Genomic DNA, 19,887 nt, shown 5'->3' with positions numbered 1-19,887 from the left:
AGACACAGATAGGGCGAGGTACAGGAAGGAACTGGGAGCTTCCATGCCCTCCCTGGACACATCACCTCTAAGAGACCTCCTATCAGCTATCAGGAAGGTCTCAAAACCCAATTGTTTTGGGTTCTTATGGAGGCCTGAATTGTGTAGTCTGGATTGATTAAACCATCGGCCATTGACCAATGAACCTCTAGTCTCTCTTCCTTCCCTGGAGGTCTGGGGGTGTGACTGAAAGTCCCAATGCTCTAATCCTGCCTTGGTCTTACCAGTAACCAACCTCTATCCTGAAGCTACCTAGGGGTTGCCACCACCAATCAACTTATTGGCATACAAAAAGACACTATCACTTTGGAGAGTCCAAGGATTTTAGAAGTTGTAGGCCAGGAAACTGGATGAAGACAAAATAGATATTTTACAATGTCCCAAGAACATAACAACCAAGAAGGCCAGCCAACATTCAGAAAGGAGGGAGGTGAAATACCAGCTACGGAGATAGCACTCTGGAGCCATTTAGTGCCAGGGCAAGAGGCAAGACCCCCTCCACACTCAAATATGCACACACCACCACCACAAAGATAACAGTAACAGTATATAGCAGCCCAGTGAAATAATCAAAGTATGTGACAACTACCAGGCAGGTGTGGCACATGGCATGTCCGGCCTAATGAGGGTCCTTTGAGTTTCTCAAGTCCAGTTGTTCAGTGAACAGCTCAAGACCCAGGAAGGATAACAGACTCATTTTTTCCCTCCCAAAGTAAAATCCCTCAGAAAATGGTAAACTTGGTTTAATTATCTTGCTTATTGTGTGTAATGATGATTGTGATAAAATCTACACGTGCTAACTGCTTGCTATAGGCCAGGCTTTGTTCTACTTGCATTAACTTATTTCATATCCAAAATAATCCTTAGAGGTAGAGATGATTATCAGTTCCAGGGAGTGAAACTGTGGCAGAGAGAAGTCAAACAACTTCCCCAAGGTAACACGGCTAATAAGGGATGGCACGTGGAGGAGACATGTAGTATTGATTCTTAGAATAACTTCTATTAAAAATCTTAAAACATAGATAATATTGGTACTTTTGTTATCTGAAAAATCAATTTATATGATACATCAGTTTCCCTAAAGATAATAATGATACGCTGATCTGTTATCCTTCTCCACATTTGACTGATAATCTGTCTCATCAAATCAAACATGTGTTGCTTCTCTGCAGGAGTGAGCCTTCTTGTTCTGCCTAACTCTGCCTGAGCAGCAGTAATTCAGTTTCAATCTGAAATTATTTCCATCCTGTTTAATTCAATAGCCATTAATTCCCTGACTTCACTCCCTAACCCCTGAACATCTGCTTCTTCAAATGCCTGTTTTTAGCTCATTGGTGGGTTTGATGGCCTCTGCTAAGCACTTACTTCTCACATACTTGACTAAAATCTTTAAAGCAAATGATGATCAAGGGTTTTTTTCTGAAATCTTAAGACATATTCTGAGCTCACTGGAAAATAGATAACAGGATTTCAGTTTAAGTCAAGAGATAAGGCTGGAAGTAATAAATTTTGATTATTCAATATCCACACCGTTTTGCTGTCTGCCTAATATTCTCTCTTCATCCTTAAAGACTCATTCTGAAAGAGTCACCTCGCACAGGAGGCATCCTAGACTGCCCATTCTGGGTCAGGAGTTCCTCCTTGACTCTTCCCACACCCTGTGCCTTATTTTCTCGTATATAGTGTCTCCCCTGTATCCTTGAGAGATGGGTTCTATGACCCCCAGCAGATACCCAAATCCAAAGATGCTAAAGTCCCAGAGAGAAAGTGGCATAACATTTGCAAAGAACCTAATGCAATGCTCCCCTGTAATTTGTCATCTCTAGATTATTTATAATACCTAATACATTGTAAATGCTGTATAAATAGTTGTCATACTATATTTTTTATTTGTTTTATTTGTGATCTTATTGTTATTTTTTCCTAATATTTTCTATCTGTGGTTGGCTGAATTCATGGAAGCAGCACCCAGGGAGGGTCTACTGTACTTTTTTTTTTTTTTTAAGACCAAACAAGATTGGGCATGGTGGCTCGCACCTATAATCTCAGCACTTTGTGATGCCAAGACGAATGGATCGCTTGAGCCCAGGAGTTTGAGGCCAGCCTGGGCAACATGATGAAACCCCATCTCTACACAAAAATATCAAACTTAGCTGGGCAAGGTGGCGCATGCCTGTAATCCCAGCTACTCAGGGGGCTGAGGTGGAAGGATCAATTAAGCCTGAGAGGTCAAGGCTGCAGTGAGCCGTGATTGTGCTACTGCATTCTAACCTGGGCAACAAAGTGAGTCAGGTCTCAAAACAAAGCAAAACAAAAGAGCAAATAGGATCACGACTTACTTATTATTTCACAACTTAATTTTTTAAAAACAATCTCAACTTTCATTTTAGATTCAGGGAGTACATGTGCAGTTTGTTACGTGGGTACATTGTATGGTTTGGGGACAAGGATTGAAAAACTATCTCTCAGGTACTATGCTCAGTACTTGAGTGATGGGATCAACCACACGAGATTCACCACATCATTAAATTTTCTTTTTCTTTCTTTCTTTTTTTTTTTTTTGAGATGGACTATTGCTCTTGTCACCCAGGCTGGAGTGCAATGGTGCAATCTTGGTTCACTGCAACCTCTGCCTCCCAGGTACAAGCAATTCTCCTGCCTCAGCCTCCCAAGTAGCTGGGATTACAGGCATGCACCACCATATCCGGCTAATTTTTGTACTTATAGTACAGATAGGGTTTCACCATGTTGGCCAGGCTGGTCTCGGACTCCTGACCTCAGGTGATCCTCCCACCTCGGCCTCCCAAAGTGCTGGGATTGTAGGCATGAGCCACCACGCCTGGCTACACTGTTAAATTTTCAATGAGTCTCCCTTGCTAGACTTTGAGGCTCTTAATGACAAGGATTATCTATTTTTTACCTCCTTTTCTCCCAGTCTTAGCAGAGGTTCTGGCATACGGTTGATATTAAATGTTTATGAGATTTCATGAATTAATAAACTTCAAATTTCAGAAACGTAGAATTTGGGTCATAAGCTAGTTCCATACGCTCCAACTATCCTTCCTGGTTTCCAGCTGCCACCTCTAAATTGTGCATAGTAAGATGCATCATGCAGGTATTGTGGGATATAAGTGCAATCACAAGTATAAAGTACCTTGTAAATGATAAGTTGTATAACGTGATAAATATTAATGTTAACACTATTATTTATTTTGCTCAGCAAACTGTGATTAACTGAATTAGTTGATTGATCAATTAGTAACTAATTTATTAGAAAATATATGATTTTTACACATTGGTGCCATTTAACCCATTCCTGTGCCTCTCCTTTAAAGTACTCAAGTGAAAGCAAGAAAGTTCCAGCATCCCGAGGTTTCCAAATATCCAAGCACTGGGCAGTATAAGCGTGTGGGGTTTGGATGTTTGGCCAGGAGTCTCATCTGTCTCCAGGAGGTTTTCCTCCATCTCATCTTGGTTTCTGTAAAGCAGTAGGTTGAGACGCAGAGACAGAGCAAAACCCTGCACATCTGAACACCAGGGTGCAAGCACAGAACTGTCCTGAGGCAGGAGGGACTCTGAGAAGACTAGATAGTCCAGAGCACTGGCCTAGTTTGACTACAGCTCCAAAGAAATGGCAGTCACAAAACTGCAGCTCACAGATTTGAAATATGGCTTTGATGTGATCTCACCACAGCCCCTTGCACGCCCCTCCTTTAGAGTCAGAGTCAGGAAGCAACCATGAAGATACAGGGAGGAACTGGAAGTGTGGAAAGAGCCAGGAGGTTTGCGTCTTGGTATATAACTCTAGCACTCCATGCTGATGTGAGTGTAAGCAAGCCACTCCCCTTTCCTCTATTTTCATCTATAAAATGAAAGCGTGACTCTCTCACCTACAAATGAGAGATCAGAGGTGGCAATGAGCAGCATGCATGTGTGCTTCCCCTGCTGAGGCCTCTGGGGATAATGGCCAATTCACCTCTCTATTCTTTTCCACTGGCTTTGAGATGTTGGTCTCAGAGTGCTCTTCAACACCAAATTCCAGGCAACTGCTCAACCCAGCAAAGCTGTCTTTGGAGATGAAACCTACTGGTCACCTCTGGTCACTAGAAGACTTCTAAGTTTCTTCAAGTTGTAAGATTCAGAACCTTCTCACGGATGAACATTTAAACCAATCTGTAGCGTGTAAAGATCGTGCAACCTCCACATGCTTCTTTGTGAGCATAGATGAACCCTATGTCAATCAAATGCTTTCTCTGAGTATTAATATTATGTGCCTTGAAATGCTTACTTGGCAAATCTGCTCCTCCAGGCCCCGGGAAACAAGGCCCTGAATCAATCTCTTGAATGTACCTAGAAATGGGTTTACTTGTGCTTTGTTCCTGTGAACAGACTCAAAAACAACTACCACCATAGCAAAGGCTTGGGTAGAAAAGGCTATTCCAATTGCCCTGTGTGCAGTTGACTCTAAACTTCTTTTAAAAATTTAGTTTGCTTAAAAAAAAAAAAAAATCTGTAAAGACAAATATTTCTCCTAAGAGGAAATATAGATAACTGATAAACACCAGGACAAAATGTTTTTCTCACTAATAATCAAAGAAAGCAAATTAAAGTTACCCATGAGATATCATTTCATTACCAAAAAAAGTCACTAAAATTTTTAAGAACTTGATAACCCCCAATGCTGACAAAGTTAGGTGAAACTAGTAAACATATACTGGCGTTGACATTATAAATTGACTCAACCCTTTTGGAAATAGCATGTAGCAAAAGTCACGAGGTTGTCATGTCTTTTATGACATTTTTTCTTTTCTGAAAGTGTATATTAAGGATACAATTTAGCAAAATTTAGCTACCTTTGGGAAAATAGCAAATATTTTAAATATTTCCAAAACAGAAGATGGCCATCCATATACATGGATATTGTGAAGCCATCAAAAATAGTAACTTTTAAGCAATCATAAAGTATTCCTAGTGTAATACTAAGAATAAAAATCAACACACAAAATGTCACATTTTTCATGATTAGGGTTTTGTAAAGGTATACATATGTATGAACAGAGACCGACATTTTCAAGAAAAATAAAAAATGATTGTGTTAGAGTGGGATTAGTTCTTTTTCTTTTAAAATCCGATCTTCTATATTTTTTTTTATTTTTTAACCAAAAAGGTCAGCTAGCTCTATTTGATGTTGCTATGCACTCTCTCCTCTGTCTAAGAAGGGATTGTGAACATCACTGTGAAAGATGCCATCGTGGGAAGCCAAGGATCAAGGTTTCATGCACATGATTGCTAGATGCCTGGACAGAATATCTCTGGGTTAGCCTTCAGATGCTTTTTGCTGTTCAGGGAATTGTAAAGCAAATCCCAAAAGTTGCAACATGCCAAGCTGCAAGATGAATATTGTTTTGGACTTGGGAAAAAAAAAAAGGGCAGAAATAATCTTATTTTAGATCTTGCCGGTTCTCAAGGTAACACACAATTGATACGCACTTGGCCAGTGGAGAACAGAACACTCATTAAACCTCCACATTTTGGCGCCATCATAAGGCTAATTTTGACCACCTCAGAGCAAGAGCCTCAGCATTCATGGCAGATAATTCTGACTTGAGGACGGGGTTCTAGACACTCTTTGATTCAAAAACAATAAATAGCAATTAACTGAGGCAATTAATTTGCCAATCTTCGCACCAACTGGAAACTGCGATTTAGCAGAGCAGTTTGGTATTTCGGTGTAAGTTAACCTTTCCGAGGTGTTTGCCTCCGCCTAACTACTGACCACCCCTCTTTAAAATTCAACTGCATCTCAGGAAACGGGGAACTTTCCAAGCACAGAACTTCCCCCTGGACTCGTATTCACTAGCTTGTCAATCAGATGTTCAACCTTCCTTTAAAGTTTAAGCCTTATTAACCTACACACTGGATTTGACTGGTGATAGGCCATTGCAGACAAAAAGAAACCCCTCTCAGGTTCCAAATCCTGTCGTCCTGGTTCAGCTCCCCACAAATTCCCTGGAAGGGATGAAAGGATCACTCACATGTCTGATCCTTCGAACACAAGCAATGAGAGGATGGTGTTAGAAAAAAAAAAAAAGTTTGCGGAGGCCCTGCTGATTGAGACATCTTGGAGAAAAAACAGCTCTGCTCCTAACCAAATTCTGCCCGGAGCAAGCGGGAGTACCCAGCCTCAGTCTTCACAGACCCTGTTGCAAGCATGCTGTGCACACCATATGCAAGATCCAAACCAAACATATAGTTGGCAAAGGTACTTGTTTCAGAGATGGGCATGCCAGGGTTGCCCAGATACTGGTACAAAGTCAGCTCCAGAGCTGGGAGTGTCTAGTCGAGAAGATTCTAACTGAAAAGTCAGTAGAATTATTCATGGAGGCAGCTTGGATGTCACAAATATGGTCTCTATGACTGGGGCAGAGGAAAAGGCAATCTGGGACCCCACTCATCCCATCACCATCCCCAGGGATTTCACATCCTTTGATTTCTTTCTCTTCGTTCCATCACAGCAGAACGTTACCTTGGTTCTGAACAGCTTTTTCATGCATTTCCATGAGGCTTGGCACCTCTGTCAATTTCCACACTCACCGACTTAAAAACAAAAAAATATGCATGTCCCTAATGAGTGGAAACTAACTGGAAGACATTGAAATATGTGGTGTTATAGACAGGGAAATACAGAAATAAGGATCCATTTGTCACTTTCAGAGCCCTGCTCCTCTCCAAGGCCAGGTGCAGCAAGTGGAGAGGAAGGGCACTCAGAGTTTCACTATGTTCTCATGATATTTATTTTACCCGCCTTTTAGAATTTCAGAACCAACTATACATTCCTGGGATTCCTAGTTATCCTAGGAATAGGCATGAACTTGGAGGGAGCTGTTGGAAGCCTATTCTTGCCCCAGACCCACTCACTGGGTCACAGGCACTGGAGCTCTCAGTTGGCAGGCTTGGATACTCTTCCAGGCAGATGGAACAATGGAGGGACCCCTTCTCCCAGAAGGATTTTCATGGCCTCAGAACTCCACTCCCATGCCAGACCCAGGGCAGGAGAATGGGAAAAGCAGAGCACTTGCATTTTATTCTGTTCTATTTGTTCCTTCTCTTTGACTCTATTTTAAGTCACATTTATTGGGCAACTACAATTTTTCTTTTTTAGACACAGAGTCTTGCTCCATCTTGCTCCACTACACAGGCTGGAGTGCACTGGTGTGATCTCAGCTCACTGCAACCTCAGCCTCCAGGGTTCAAGCAATCCTCCTGCCTCAGCCTCCTGAGTAGCTGGGACTACAGGCACGTGCCACTGCATCTGGCTAATTTTTGTGCTTTTAGTAGGGACAAGGTTTTGCCCTTTTAGCCAGGCTGGTCTTGAACTCCTGATCTCAGGTGATCTGCTTGCCTTGGCCTCCCAAAGTGCTCGGATTACAGGCATGAGCCACCTTGAGCAGCTCTAAAAATTTTTTAAGAGGTGGCAGTAGCTGGTAGGTGTCAAAAACAAGTTTATGCTGCTGCATCTCCTAACCAGTATCCTATGAGCATGAATGGCAGCCTGAACCCGATCACACTAAATAGCATCTGTAGCCCTGATGAGCAAGCTGGGGGTACCATGGTGGGAGAGGCCAAGGGCAGCCAAGATGCTCCAGTCTGACAGCACCAGTTATTAACGTTGAGATGCCTCAGTACTGACTGGCAATAAATGATGTTACCCTGGGCCTCCCAAGTCTTTTGATTGGTGGGCGCTAGGTGACACAGATAGTAAACGTTGTATTATATTACTGCTGGTCAAACCTACAGGATCCATCAACTCCCCTAGCTTAGGCCCTGTTTGTTCCTCTTCCCACATAACCAAGACCCAAGAAGCCTAGATGGAGGAGCTTCCTGTGGTTTATGACTGGAAGAAAATCTCCACTATTGCTGGTAATTAACTCTGGAATTACATGGTGAATCTTTGTTAAACACCCCTCTGCCAAGTCAGGAGGCTGAATAAATATTAAAACATTATACTTTTATCAGGCATAAAAAGCAGACTTCATTCCCATAACCTCTATTAAAGGTGCCATAGTGTTTTATTTTTAAGGGAAAAAAATAACAAAAAACAAGTCACATTTTCTGTTGCAAGAAACATGACTTTCAGATAGACTATTATTTAGTTAATCTATAGGCCCTCCCTTCAGGTTTTAAAGTAAATAGTGAAAATGCGCCACAATGAAAGAAAGACTACTATGATTCATTTAGTGCTTATTGAAGGTACAACAGACATTATGGATTTTTTTCTCAAAGAGAAGTTTATAAAAAAAAAGAGGAAGAAAAAATTTTCACGCTAAGGTTGCACATGTTGCTAGTTTATGATGCCGTTTCCAGACCATGGGATCACAAGAGAATTATTTGTATGGATGATTGGAAAGCCATTAGAGAGAACACAAAGACCAAAGACTTTAAGTTTTTTTTTTTGTTTTTTTTTTTTTCAAAAAGCCCATGGCACAGCCCCACTTTCTCGCCTGCCCATTCCATGTCTTTCCAAGGTAGCCAAGTCCAAGAAGGCATGAAGGAAAAAGATTCCCTAGCTCTGGTGACTCCTCCTGTCCAAAGCCCAGAGCTTGGCATGGTGGATTGGCATGAGAGCTGCAAGGGCAGTAGGAGCACCGGTGGGAATTACACAGAGCATGTGAAGGTCAAGGCCACAGCTGTCCTTCCACTCTGCAGGCTCTGTGTTATCAGGGTAATTTATTAGCAGGTGAAATTTCTCACTCCCATCCGGAGCCAGCCATGTTCCTCCAAGGACACACTTGCAGGAAAGTGTACTGAGTTATGAGCACTCAGGGTCAACACAGGGGAGGTGCTGACATGGCAGAGATGAGCAGAGGAGATTAGGTGTGACTTTCTAGGATTAGCTGTTAGTCACTCTCATTGGGAATCTACCCCTGGCGGTATGACCTCCCAGCTTCCACAGTTATATAAACCAACTGTTCAATAGAACTAACTGGGTAATTCAAAATATTGTTGGATAAATGAAGCAGCCTGATTTAGCAGGAAAAGCAAAAGGTTTTGAAGTCAAACTTAAAAGTCATGAGCTGTCTGACTTTAGACTCCATGAACTTTATTTTATTTACCTGCTTAACAGGGACAGTACCTCCATAAGTGAATAGCCCCATAACTTTGGAGGTGGAGAAGGCCTTTGTAAACACAAAATCAAAGCACTGAAACATAAATGGAAGATGAAGGTGACTGCAGTCTTCAAAAAATATAAAGAAATTAAAAGAAAATGCCAAATTAGAAAAATTTTTGGCAACTTTACATGTACATAATGGATTCGTATTGTCAATATAGAGATCACTTGTAAGTCAATAATAGAAATCATAAGCAACAAAAATTTTCAGTGAGCAGCAGACATAAAAATACATTCATAAAAGATATATAAATGACCAATAAGCATGTGAAAAAAGTTCAAACTCACTAAGTATCAAAATAGTATAAATTATACCAAAGTAAGATTCCATATTTGGCCTATCAAATTAGAAAAAAAAAATGTTTTAAATACCAAGGTTAGGCTGGGGTGGAAGAAAATGTATATTATCCTGTACTGTAGGTGGAAGTGTAAATTAGCATAACCTTATTGGGAACTATTTGAAAGTTCTAGAGATGCTTATACTGTTTAACCAAACAGTTCCACTCTTGAGGATTGATCTTAAGGAAATAATTACGGATGTGTTAATGATTTAGCTAAAAGGATGTTTGCTGCAGTGCTGTTTGTAATAGCAAATATTTAGAAACACAACCTAACTTTTCAGCATTCATTCAAGTAAGTCATTCCACAAATATTTACCAAGCACTTAGTGAACAGTGGGCCATGGACACAGTAGACCAAGTAAATCACGGCATTTCAATGTAATAAAATACTCTACAGCATTAAAATGAGATACAATATTTAATGACAGAAGAAAAGGTGGCCATAATATATTGTTAGCAAAACAAGGTTAAAAAAGGATATACAATACAATTGCATTTGGGGAGAAATATTAATCTATATTTTCACAAAATTTTGGAACTAATGAGAAGGATTTTTAAGGTAGTTATTGCTCGGTGATGGGATATGGTTGTTTAAATTTCCTTAATTTTGCTTTCCTCGCATTACAACTTTTTCTCTTTCCATGAATTGTTTTATGATTTTTTTAAGTCACTAATTTACCAAAAGCATGTATCTTCTGTTTTAAATATCAAATAAGAAAAGTATCTGGTACATAATGAGTGTCCCCTCCCCAAACATTTAATTTGTCTACCTGTTTATGGATTATTCCAGTACCTTCAGTTACTAACCTGGAAACTAGCTTATTTGGGTCTCAGCTCAAGCATCCAGTGAGGAGTTAGATCTTTGTGAATGACATCCTTGAACACACAGTCTGTGGAGTCATTCAAGCAGTTCACAAATATGCCAGTTCTCTCATTTGTGAAGGACTGCCCTGCTTTGCTGCTCTTTTTGTTCCATTCTTTGTTGTTATTGCTAGTGTACTTGTATCTCTGTAATAGCTTTACCTTTTCTCTGTTTCTTTCTTCAGTTCTGCCAGCTTGTTTTTAATCTCCTTGTGTTGACTTTAGTCTTTCAACTCTCAAGTTTCTTCTTTGAGCTTTTAAAAAATAGTAATAAAATGAATATTGTGTATAATGTTTTGGTAACTTTAGGGAGTTGTTTAAACTTTGTTTCCTTAGATCATATGTGTTCTCCATGAGCCTTTTATCCCTTTCCTCCTTTCTCTTTGCAGTATTTATGTAAGGGTTGTATGTTGGGCTCTTTCTTCACGTCCTTTATCTTTAAATATGGCCAAATGCTGACTAAGAGTTTGTGAGAGTGCAACAGAAGTGAACTAAATCAATATGCAGTTTTGCATTAGATATGCTACCTCTCCATCTGTTCACGACATCTATGACTCCTTTACTTTTGGAGAGTCTCTGCCCACGACTTTGGTGCTTAAGAGATTGGTTCAGCTCACCTAAATGCCCTTTAGGATAGTCCTTCTCAAGGTTTAAAATGCATACTAGTCCCCTGGAGACCTTGCTAAGATGCCGGTTCTGATACAATGGGTCTGAGGTGTGGTCTGAAGTTCTGCATTTCGGACAAGCCCCCAGGCAAGGCTAATGCTGTGGGTCCTCAAAGCACACTTTGAATTAGCAAGGTGTTGACACAGGAATGCATGCAACTTTAGCTCCCTGGCCTCCAGCATCTGCCTCATCTAGGTGACTTGTCAGAGAGAACGGGTTTGCTGTGTCTCTATAGTGTCTTCTTCAGGCTCACTTGCCCTGAAGTCTCTAGAGGGATATGTTCCTTGCTCTAGAGGTCTGCCCAGTTTCTTAGACCATGTGGCTCTCATCAGAGAACCACTGGATAAGACTCTTAAGACCTGATTGTTACTTCTAGAAAAATGTGTTCTCTGCTCACGGTCTGAAAATAAATGTGAGCATGTCAGATTTGTACCTCATTTTGGTGCAGATTTCGCAGTATTTGGCTAGTACACTTCATAGCTTGTGGTTTGTGGTTATAGCTGTTTTTTTTTTTTTTTTTTTTTGGTCTTAGTGAAAATAAAGTTTTATTTGTTTATTTTTCTGTTTTTCATTCTCTTTTCTGGATTTCAAGGAAGGAAAGGGGAAAAAAAAGAAGCTTCTGCATCTTTAAATGGAAATCAAGCTGCAACTTTCAGTGAATTTCCCCAGGTAATCAGTTTCATGGAGCCTTGCCAGAAGGCGGCTCTGGAGGGAAGAGTTGAACTAGGCAGGCCTCCCCCTCAGCTGGTCCTTCAGCTGTGCCTGCCAATCCTCTTCTCTGCTTCCCAGCCCCCTCTGCCATTCTTCTCAGCAACTTTCCAACTGTATTGCTTTCCCCAGGCCTCCTCCACCCTTTCTGCATCTTCTCAGAAGACCTTGACTTTTATTTTGAAGAGAAAATTTAGCCTCTCAGCCCCCACAAGGTCTCTCAGTTTTCATTCTCTACATGATAAACTTAAACACAGTTTATTCTCATGATTCACAAATTTTGTATTTGTAAATTCATCTACTCAGTAAGATTTATTTGTAACCCCTCCAAATAAATACTCACAGTGCTTTTGCAGTCATCCATGGACACACACAAAGTGGTAAAAAGAATCTGAGTCTCCAATACTCATGTCCACCACCCCCGCCAGGTGGAGTGGCATGGTACTCTGCCTTCTCACGTGGCTCAGGTTGGTGCAAAAGTAATTGCAGTTTCAGACTGTGAGTTTTAAGCCATTGTAACTAGGCTCAAACACATCTTTATTAGTCAAAATAGGCACCATGACAATCAGCACATTTTTGCCAATGAGAAGTAAGTTTGTTTATTCCTGTAGCATAAAAACCTATGCTTCGGGATTCAACAAACACTTGGAAAGCATTTTCTGCATCCTCCTGGTTGTGGAAGAGTTTTCCCTGCAAAAAGTTGTCAAGATGCTTGAAGAAGTGGTAGTCAGTTGGCAAGAGGTCGGGTAATTATGGCGGATGGGACAAAACTTTGTACCCCAATTCATTCAACTTTTGAAGCATTGGTTGTGAGACATGTGGTCAGTTGTTGTCATGAGGAAGAATTGGGCCCTTTTGGTTGACCAGTGCCAGCTGCAGGCATTGCAGTTTTCAGTGTATCTCATCAATTTGCTTAGCATACTTCTCAGACGTAATGGTTTCACCAGGATTCAGAAAGCTATAGTGGATCAGACTGGCAGCAGACCACCAAACAGTGACGATGACTTTTTTTGGTGCAAATTTGGCTTTGGGAAGTGTTTTGGAGCTTCTTCTCTGTCCAGCCACTGAGCTGGTCGTCACCGATTGTTGTATAAAGTCCACTTTTTGTTGCAAGTCACAATCTGATTGAGAAATGGTTCGTTGTTGCACAGAATAAGAGAAGATGACACTTCAAAATCAGGATGTTTTTCATTTTTGCTCAGCTCATGAGGCACCTACTTATCGAGATTTTTCTCCATTTCAATTTGCTTCAAATGTCAAATGATCATAGAATAGTTGATGTTGAGTTCTTTAGCAACTTCTCACATAGTTATGAGAGGATCAGCTTTGATGATTGCTCCCAATTGGTTGTTGTCAACTTCCGATAGTCAGCCATTACACTCCTCATCTTCAAGGTTCTCGTATCCTTTGCAGAACTTCTTGAACCACCACCACACTGTATGTTCATTAGCAGTTCCTGGGCCAAATGCATTATTGATGTTGCAAGTTGTTGCCACTGCTTTACAACCCATTTTGAACTCAAATAATAAAATCACTCAAATTTGCTTTTTGTCTAACGTCTTTTCCATAGTTTAAAATAAATATAAAATAAACAGCAAGTAATAAGTCATTAGCAAAAAAAAAAAGTGAGAATTGCACATTAAAATGATGTATAACATAACCCCATTTATTTAAGAATGTGTTCCAATAACGAATGGCAAATTTCAGTAATGCAAAAACCTCAATTACATTTGCACCCACCTAATACTATAAAGATGGGTCGATTTTGTGGGTTATTTAGTGTCATGTTTTTTACATTTTTTGTGCTCTTTATTGGAGATTTCACTGCTTAGCCTCCAAATACAATGCTGAAGTGCCATCTACTATTTCTAAGCACCAGGGGGCTGCCATGTGCCTTATGGAGAAAATGCATGTGTTAGGTAAGCTCATTCAGGCGTGAGTCATAGTGCTGTTGGCTCTGAGTTTGATGCTAGTGAATCAACAATATGTATTAAATACAGCATCTTTAAACAGCAGCACACATAAAACAAGGTTATGTATTAATTGATTAACAAAAATGCTGTGACAGAGGCTCATGGGAACCTAACCCTATGTTTCTCCTAGGAGCAATGATTGCACTATTCACTAAGTCAGTGTTTTTCAAGGTGACTATAGAACAAAACTACTGCAAATAAGGAGAATCAATGGTACAGCTTTGACCATTCTCACTTTTTCTCATCTCAAGACTCAGAACCATCCTCTCCCCTGTGTCCTCAACCCCGTCCCTTCCTCAAGTCCTCACTCCATCAGTTATCTCCATGTTCCATGTTTTTCACTTCCCTCTCCCCTGTTTCCATCAACTTGCATGTCAACTGAAGAATGATGAGGTTCAGAATTTGGAAAGGAGAGCTTTATTTCTCATAAACAATTGCAGCCTGCAGTGTGGCCATTCTGACAGGCTGGGAAACGTAGCCTCCAGCCAGAAACCAGAAACAATTCAAAGGTAGGAAGAATAAAAAAGGGATTTATGCTGAGTAAAGTGGCCAAATATATATACATATTCAATAAGCTATAGGAGGAATCATGAGTATTTATGAGAAGAGAAACATGCTAATGCACAATTGAGCCTCATGCCTCTCCCTGGGGCCCATGTTCAAAAAATGGTGGTGCTAGCATGATCTGAGGATAGAGTTTTCAGCCCTCTGATGTCAAAAAGTGAAGCAGAGGACACAAAATCCTCTTTGCACAGCCTCCATAGACTGGCAAGACCCACTCCATGGTTATGGTCAGTGGTCTCTTATAGGAAGGGATGCTGGGTGTTGTGCTGAAAGGGAGGGGCAGCATCAGGAAGTCAATTGCTATCAGGGATGGAGTCTTTCCAAAGATCTGATTTCTGTTCTGCCCTTGGGGAAGAATACCACATGGTAGTTAGCCAGGGAGGGAGCATAATGAGGCAGCTTCAACCTCTTTTCCTGTCATGGCTGGGAATTCAGTTTTTAAAATTTCTCTGGGGTCCCTTCCCTTAGCCAAGAAGGGTCCATTCACTCAGTTTGAGGGGTAGAATTTTATTCTTATTTCTCACACATATAGGCTGAAGTTCCTCCTATCCTAAAAAGCAGTCATTATCAACTTATATTAACTGTACCGTGCCTTTGACACTGAGCTAAGTGCTTTACATCCTTGATTTCTTCGACTCCTCAGACCCACTCTATAAGCGGAAGACACAATCCCCACTTTACAAAGACAATAAAGTGTAAAGATGTTAAGTAATTGGTCCAAGGTTGTAGAGCTCGTAAGTATTGAAGGACACATCCTCCTTTAGCGACTACCCAGATTTCTCTTGTCCTTCTCATGCAAACTCCATAAAAATAAAATATAATTCATGGCTCTATGTTATTGCCTGACATTCATTTGCCCTCACTACTCCCCTGGAACAGCTCTCACCAATTAGCCAAGACAATCCATTCCAACAGGTCTCCTTATCTTCCCCAATCTGGACCTTGCATTTGACCCTACTGTCATAGCAACACCTTGAAACCTTTCCTTTGGTTCCCAGGACCCTAGCCTCTTCCTTCTCTCTGCCTATGCTAGAGGTTCCCCTTGTGCCACCATTATGGCCAACATGTCCCAGTATGTGACCTTGTTCACAAGAGTTCCACCCCGGGCCCATTGCTCTTTTTGCCCTATGAAACTGTACCTGACACAGGCTTCTGCACCTCGGAGAAGGAAAGGTTGAGAGCCCCGGTCTCCACCTGCTGAAGAGGAATTTGCAATCTAGCTGGGAAGGCAAGACCCCTATAGCTGAAAGTGCGCTGTTGTAGCCTGCATCAGATTCAGCCCTGACTGCACCTGCTACAGATACCCAGGGGAGGGAGAGATCCCTGAAGACTGCAGCAGTGTGGGAAGGCTTCCTAGAAGGGGCATCATGGGCCCTGAAGGATTTGGCTTCAAAGAGAATTTGGCTATGAAGATACAAGAAGGGACACATTCCATGAGGAACAGAGAAATTTCAACTCCTTCACTGACATATTCCCCTCCTATGCCACAGTGACGCCTCTGACATCTGAGCTGTGGCAGTGTTGGTCATCTGCACCTAATTTGCATGGTGACCCCACGACTTCACTTTATCTTGTACTGCTGTGGCCTGGTACATGCGGCCTGCTCCAGGGGATGGTGAGCACCCTGGGGTGGGGGCAGGGAGTAGGGAATTGGTAGTGTTGGTGTATAGTTGGCACAAGCCAGAAAGCCAAGAGGGCCTGGTTTTGCACTTCAGTGTGACCACTCAGCAATCTGTGACCAGGAGCCAGTCACCTCTCTCAGCCTGTTTCCTCACTCATTTAAAAGTAGCCTTCATAGGGCTCTTGTGAGGACCACATAAGGTAAAGCAAGTCACATACGGTGGCTGATGTGCAAGTCCATGCTGGAGAAATGTCTGACATCATTATTCATCTCTGGATCCACCCTGCATGGACCTCATCCCAGGCCTAGCATACGGAAGTGAATGTGTCTTTTCTTTTGAAACCTGGATTCCCCCATCAGACTATGTCTCACAAGGATGAGGCTGCATATTTATCTCAGGATCTCCCACCATGTTAGTACAGGAATCTTCAGAGAGTAAAGGGCAGAGGATAATCAGAGAAATGAGAACTATTTGTGCAGATTGGCTTTGTGCGATCTTTGTGACTAAATATACTTCTCAAAAGTGCTAAGTGCTTGAGAAATATCTTCCCAGAAGGAAGGGCTTGGAGGAATGCAAGTAGCCTCAGCCCAGCCCAGGGCGGAGCTTCAAAGCATGAAAGAAGGAGCCGGCGGTGGCCCAGGGGTCTCCAACCACAGCACCCTGTGGCTCCAGGAGGCTCATGTCCTCCACACTGAGCATAAGTAGGATGCCACCAGCACTGAGGGCCCAGACAGGAGGCACGCCACGTTCTTCCCGAATCAATGGCTTTCAACCCAGTTTCATTCTAGGGATTTCTAAGAATGCAGGGGCCCTGCAATCATTATTAGCCTGTAAGCAAAAGGGTAAAAGGGAAAAGAAGAAAAAAAGAACTCCTCAAGAAAATGTTTCCCCTGGAGTATTTTAAAATCTGGTGGAAACACTTTTCTCCAGATGCGTTTTCCCGGCAGGGTGACCCTCCGTGGCAGCAGGCAGTGCCGGAGAGGAGTCTTCCCATAGCTAAGCACACAAAGCTGGTGTTGTTGAAATGAGAGCCGTGTAATCAGCTAAAGAATTCCTGAGCAGAACCAAGGGCAGCAGATACTCAAACCTTGAACTTCTTTACCTCCCTGCATTTTTCAAGTGCTTCCTGGAGAAAGGAGCACCCAGGGGCCTGGATTCTCTTCTAACTTAATTAGGGGCATGCAGAAACGGGAGTGACCCTGAGAATTGTCTCTGGAGGCCCAGGGCTCTGAATATTCCTGCTCGGAGACAGCAAGAGCCTTGGTGGGTGTTTGTGTTAAAGGGATGTCATGGACTTTTCCAGTGCCCTGACTCCGGAATGATGGGGAAATGGCGATCTCCTCCCCAGCAGGCTATCTGGAGGCCCTCTCCACAGGTTCTCCACAAGAGGCTGACATTTCTCTACCACTGCAACAAGCACATGCTCTGACACAAGACTGCCTGCATGGGTCTGATTCCTGGCTCTGCCACTAGCTGTGTGGCCTTGGACCAGTCACTTAGCCTCTCTGAGCCTCAGTTTCTTTGTTCATAAAATGGGGATAGTAATAATAGCTACTCATAGAAATGTGGTGACAATTACAATGTGATGTTTCTAACACCCTTAGGACAGTACGCAGCAATTAGAAAATGCCCAGTTAAGGTCAGCTGTTATTATGAATAATTTATTATGGGAGGCAGAGTCCTGAAGAAACAGGTCCACAATCCCACAGGAATTAACTCATGACACTTGTGTTTGAAGCTCACAGGCTCTAATGCTGTGAAATGGGACACCCTTGGACCTACCTGTGAAGCAAAATTTGATTCAGTTAAATAAGCACTGTATAAGGAACTACTTAGTCTGTGCCAGACCCGCACGAGATGGGAGGGGCTCCAGAACCAGACTGGTCCCTGCTCTCTAACTGCTTTGGGTCTGTGGCAGAGGCTGATGTGTAAATAAGAAACCACAAAACATTGTAACTAGTGACTCAGCTACAGGAATGAAATCAAGAGAAAATGAGAGGCTCTGAGAAACTCATCACCCCTGGTTCGTAGCATTTTCCTAGACGAGGCAAGAGGGTTGGAAAGCATGCTTTTTTATACTTTATGAACAGGAATTGCTGTTTTGCAGTTACTCGGGCAGGTTGGCCAATAAATATTTATTGGATTCGTTTTTACGGAATTCCATTTTCCATTGGTACCATTCTCTGGCCGCGTTCTCATCCACCTCAAGAGCTCCCCCGCCATTCCCACTGCTGAGAGTTCTGCCCCTGGGGACTCCTGGGTCTGAACCAGGCTGGCATGACTCTGCTCTCTGCCCGTCATTCCCCGCGCACTCCTGGTGTCCGCGTCTCTGTGTGTCTGTGCAGCACATCACACGGGTAGGGCTCACTGGGGGTTTGCAGCCTTTTTGTGAGAAGTCGCCATAGATGGCTTTTGCTAAAGCTTCAGGTCAATGGCATGCACCCTACAAGCAACTGAATTTGAGGCCTTGCAACTCCTTGGAGATAATTACCTTCACGCCCGCTACGTAATGGAAAAACTGAGACTCGACATAGGAAATAGACCTCTCCACAGTGGCATCTCAGCTGGTGCCCAGGGGAGTTGGAACTGGAGCCCTGGAATCCTGACACAGCCCCTGCTCCCTCAATGGCTGGGCTGTCATGTGTGAATGCATCCAGAACACGCAGCCTGCCTATTTCACTGACCCTTGCCTGTCCCTGCCTGGCTCTTCCTGAGGATCCTCAGGACCTCCTCCACCTCACCTCCACTCTGAAGGGAGTCTCAGATTCTGTCTCCAGGTGTTGCTGTGGGCTAGCTCTGAGGCTGGCCAGGCTGGGCAGGCCAGGGGCAACGGGAGCTCAAACCTGTTAAGTCTGAGGCTTGGAGACAGCTGGCCTCCACCTCTGCTTCTGCCTCCAGTGCAGCTGGGGTGCTGAAAGGCTAGTGGAAACCCTGAGTTCCAGCACTGCCCAGACATCACAGACCGAGAGACTCTGGCCTCAGTTTCTCCACCCATAAGATAAGCAGGCTAGCCAAGCTGCTGGAGCACTCTCCCAGCTGCGAACATCTGCATCTCCACCTCCCCTGACGCCCCGCACCCCCCCCCCACACACACACACACACTCAGTAGCAGTCACAACAACACATTCCCCTCTCCAAGGTGGATGGGGAAGAGAATATGCAAACATGCCTCATTAGAGCTGGAAGTCAAAATAGCTTCTCTGTGTGATTCACCCAATCCCACAGCATTCTACAGAAAGCAGAGCAAAGGGAGCTTTCATCGCGTGCCAGATTGAAGCGTGGGCAGCCGAGGTAAAAGAACAATTTCTCTAGTTCCAAACATGTTTTGGGGGTGCCGGCATCCCCTGTCAGCTCGCCTTACCGTCTCCCTCCCCATCTCCAGGCACTCGATTACCCCTGCCCCCAGAAGCATTCCTAGTCTTGAACTTTCTAATCATGGCCTGCCTTTGTCTGAGCACTTGGGATCATATGGCATCAATTGAGAACGTAACCCGACTCAGGTTTGGTATTTAACATACCTGCTGCAGAGGAAGTGTCTTTGAAGGCGAGGCCCTGTGCGGTGGCCCCCGACCCTCCCTTCTGCACGGCCCAACCCCGCACCTCTTAATCAGTCTCCTGAACTCACCACGGAGGTCTCACAATGGAAGGGCAATTATGAGGGCAGGCAGATGAAAGAGGCAGCCCCGATGGTCCGAAAGGTTCTTTTGCTTTTAAATTATCCATGATTTACCTGAATAAAAGGAGAGGAAGTGCCTGAAGATTATTCTAATTGAGCCAGACTTTTCAAATCATGGAAATACCAGCATTTCCAAGGGGAAATCCAATCCGTTCAAATTGCCCCCGTGAGTAACTCATACAAACAGAAGGAAAGAGGGGGCTTTCATCCCGTGAGTAACTCATACAAACAGAAGGAAAGAGGGGGCTTTCATTTGCCAATGTGGGTC

The sequence above is a fragment of the Rhinopithecus roxellana genome, chromosome 17 (genome assembly GCF_007565055.1).
Source record: "Rhinopithecus roxellana isolate Shanxi Qingling chromosome 17, ASM756505v1, whole genome shotgun sequence".
Classification (NCBI taxonomy): Eukaryota; Metazoa; Chordata; class Mammalia; order Primates; family Cercopithecidae; genus Rhinopithecus; species Rhinopithecus roxellana.
The sequence above is the reverse complement of the archived record's forward strand: the minus strand, read 5'-3'. Positions refer to the sequence as shown.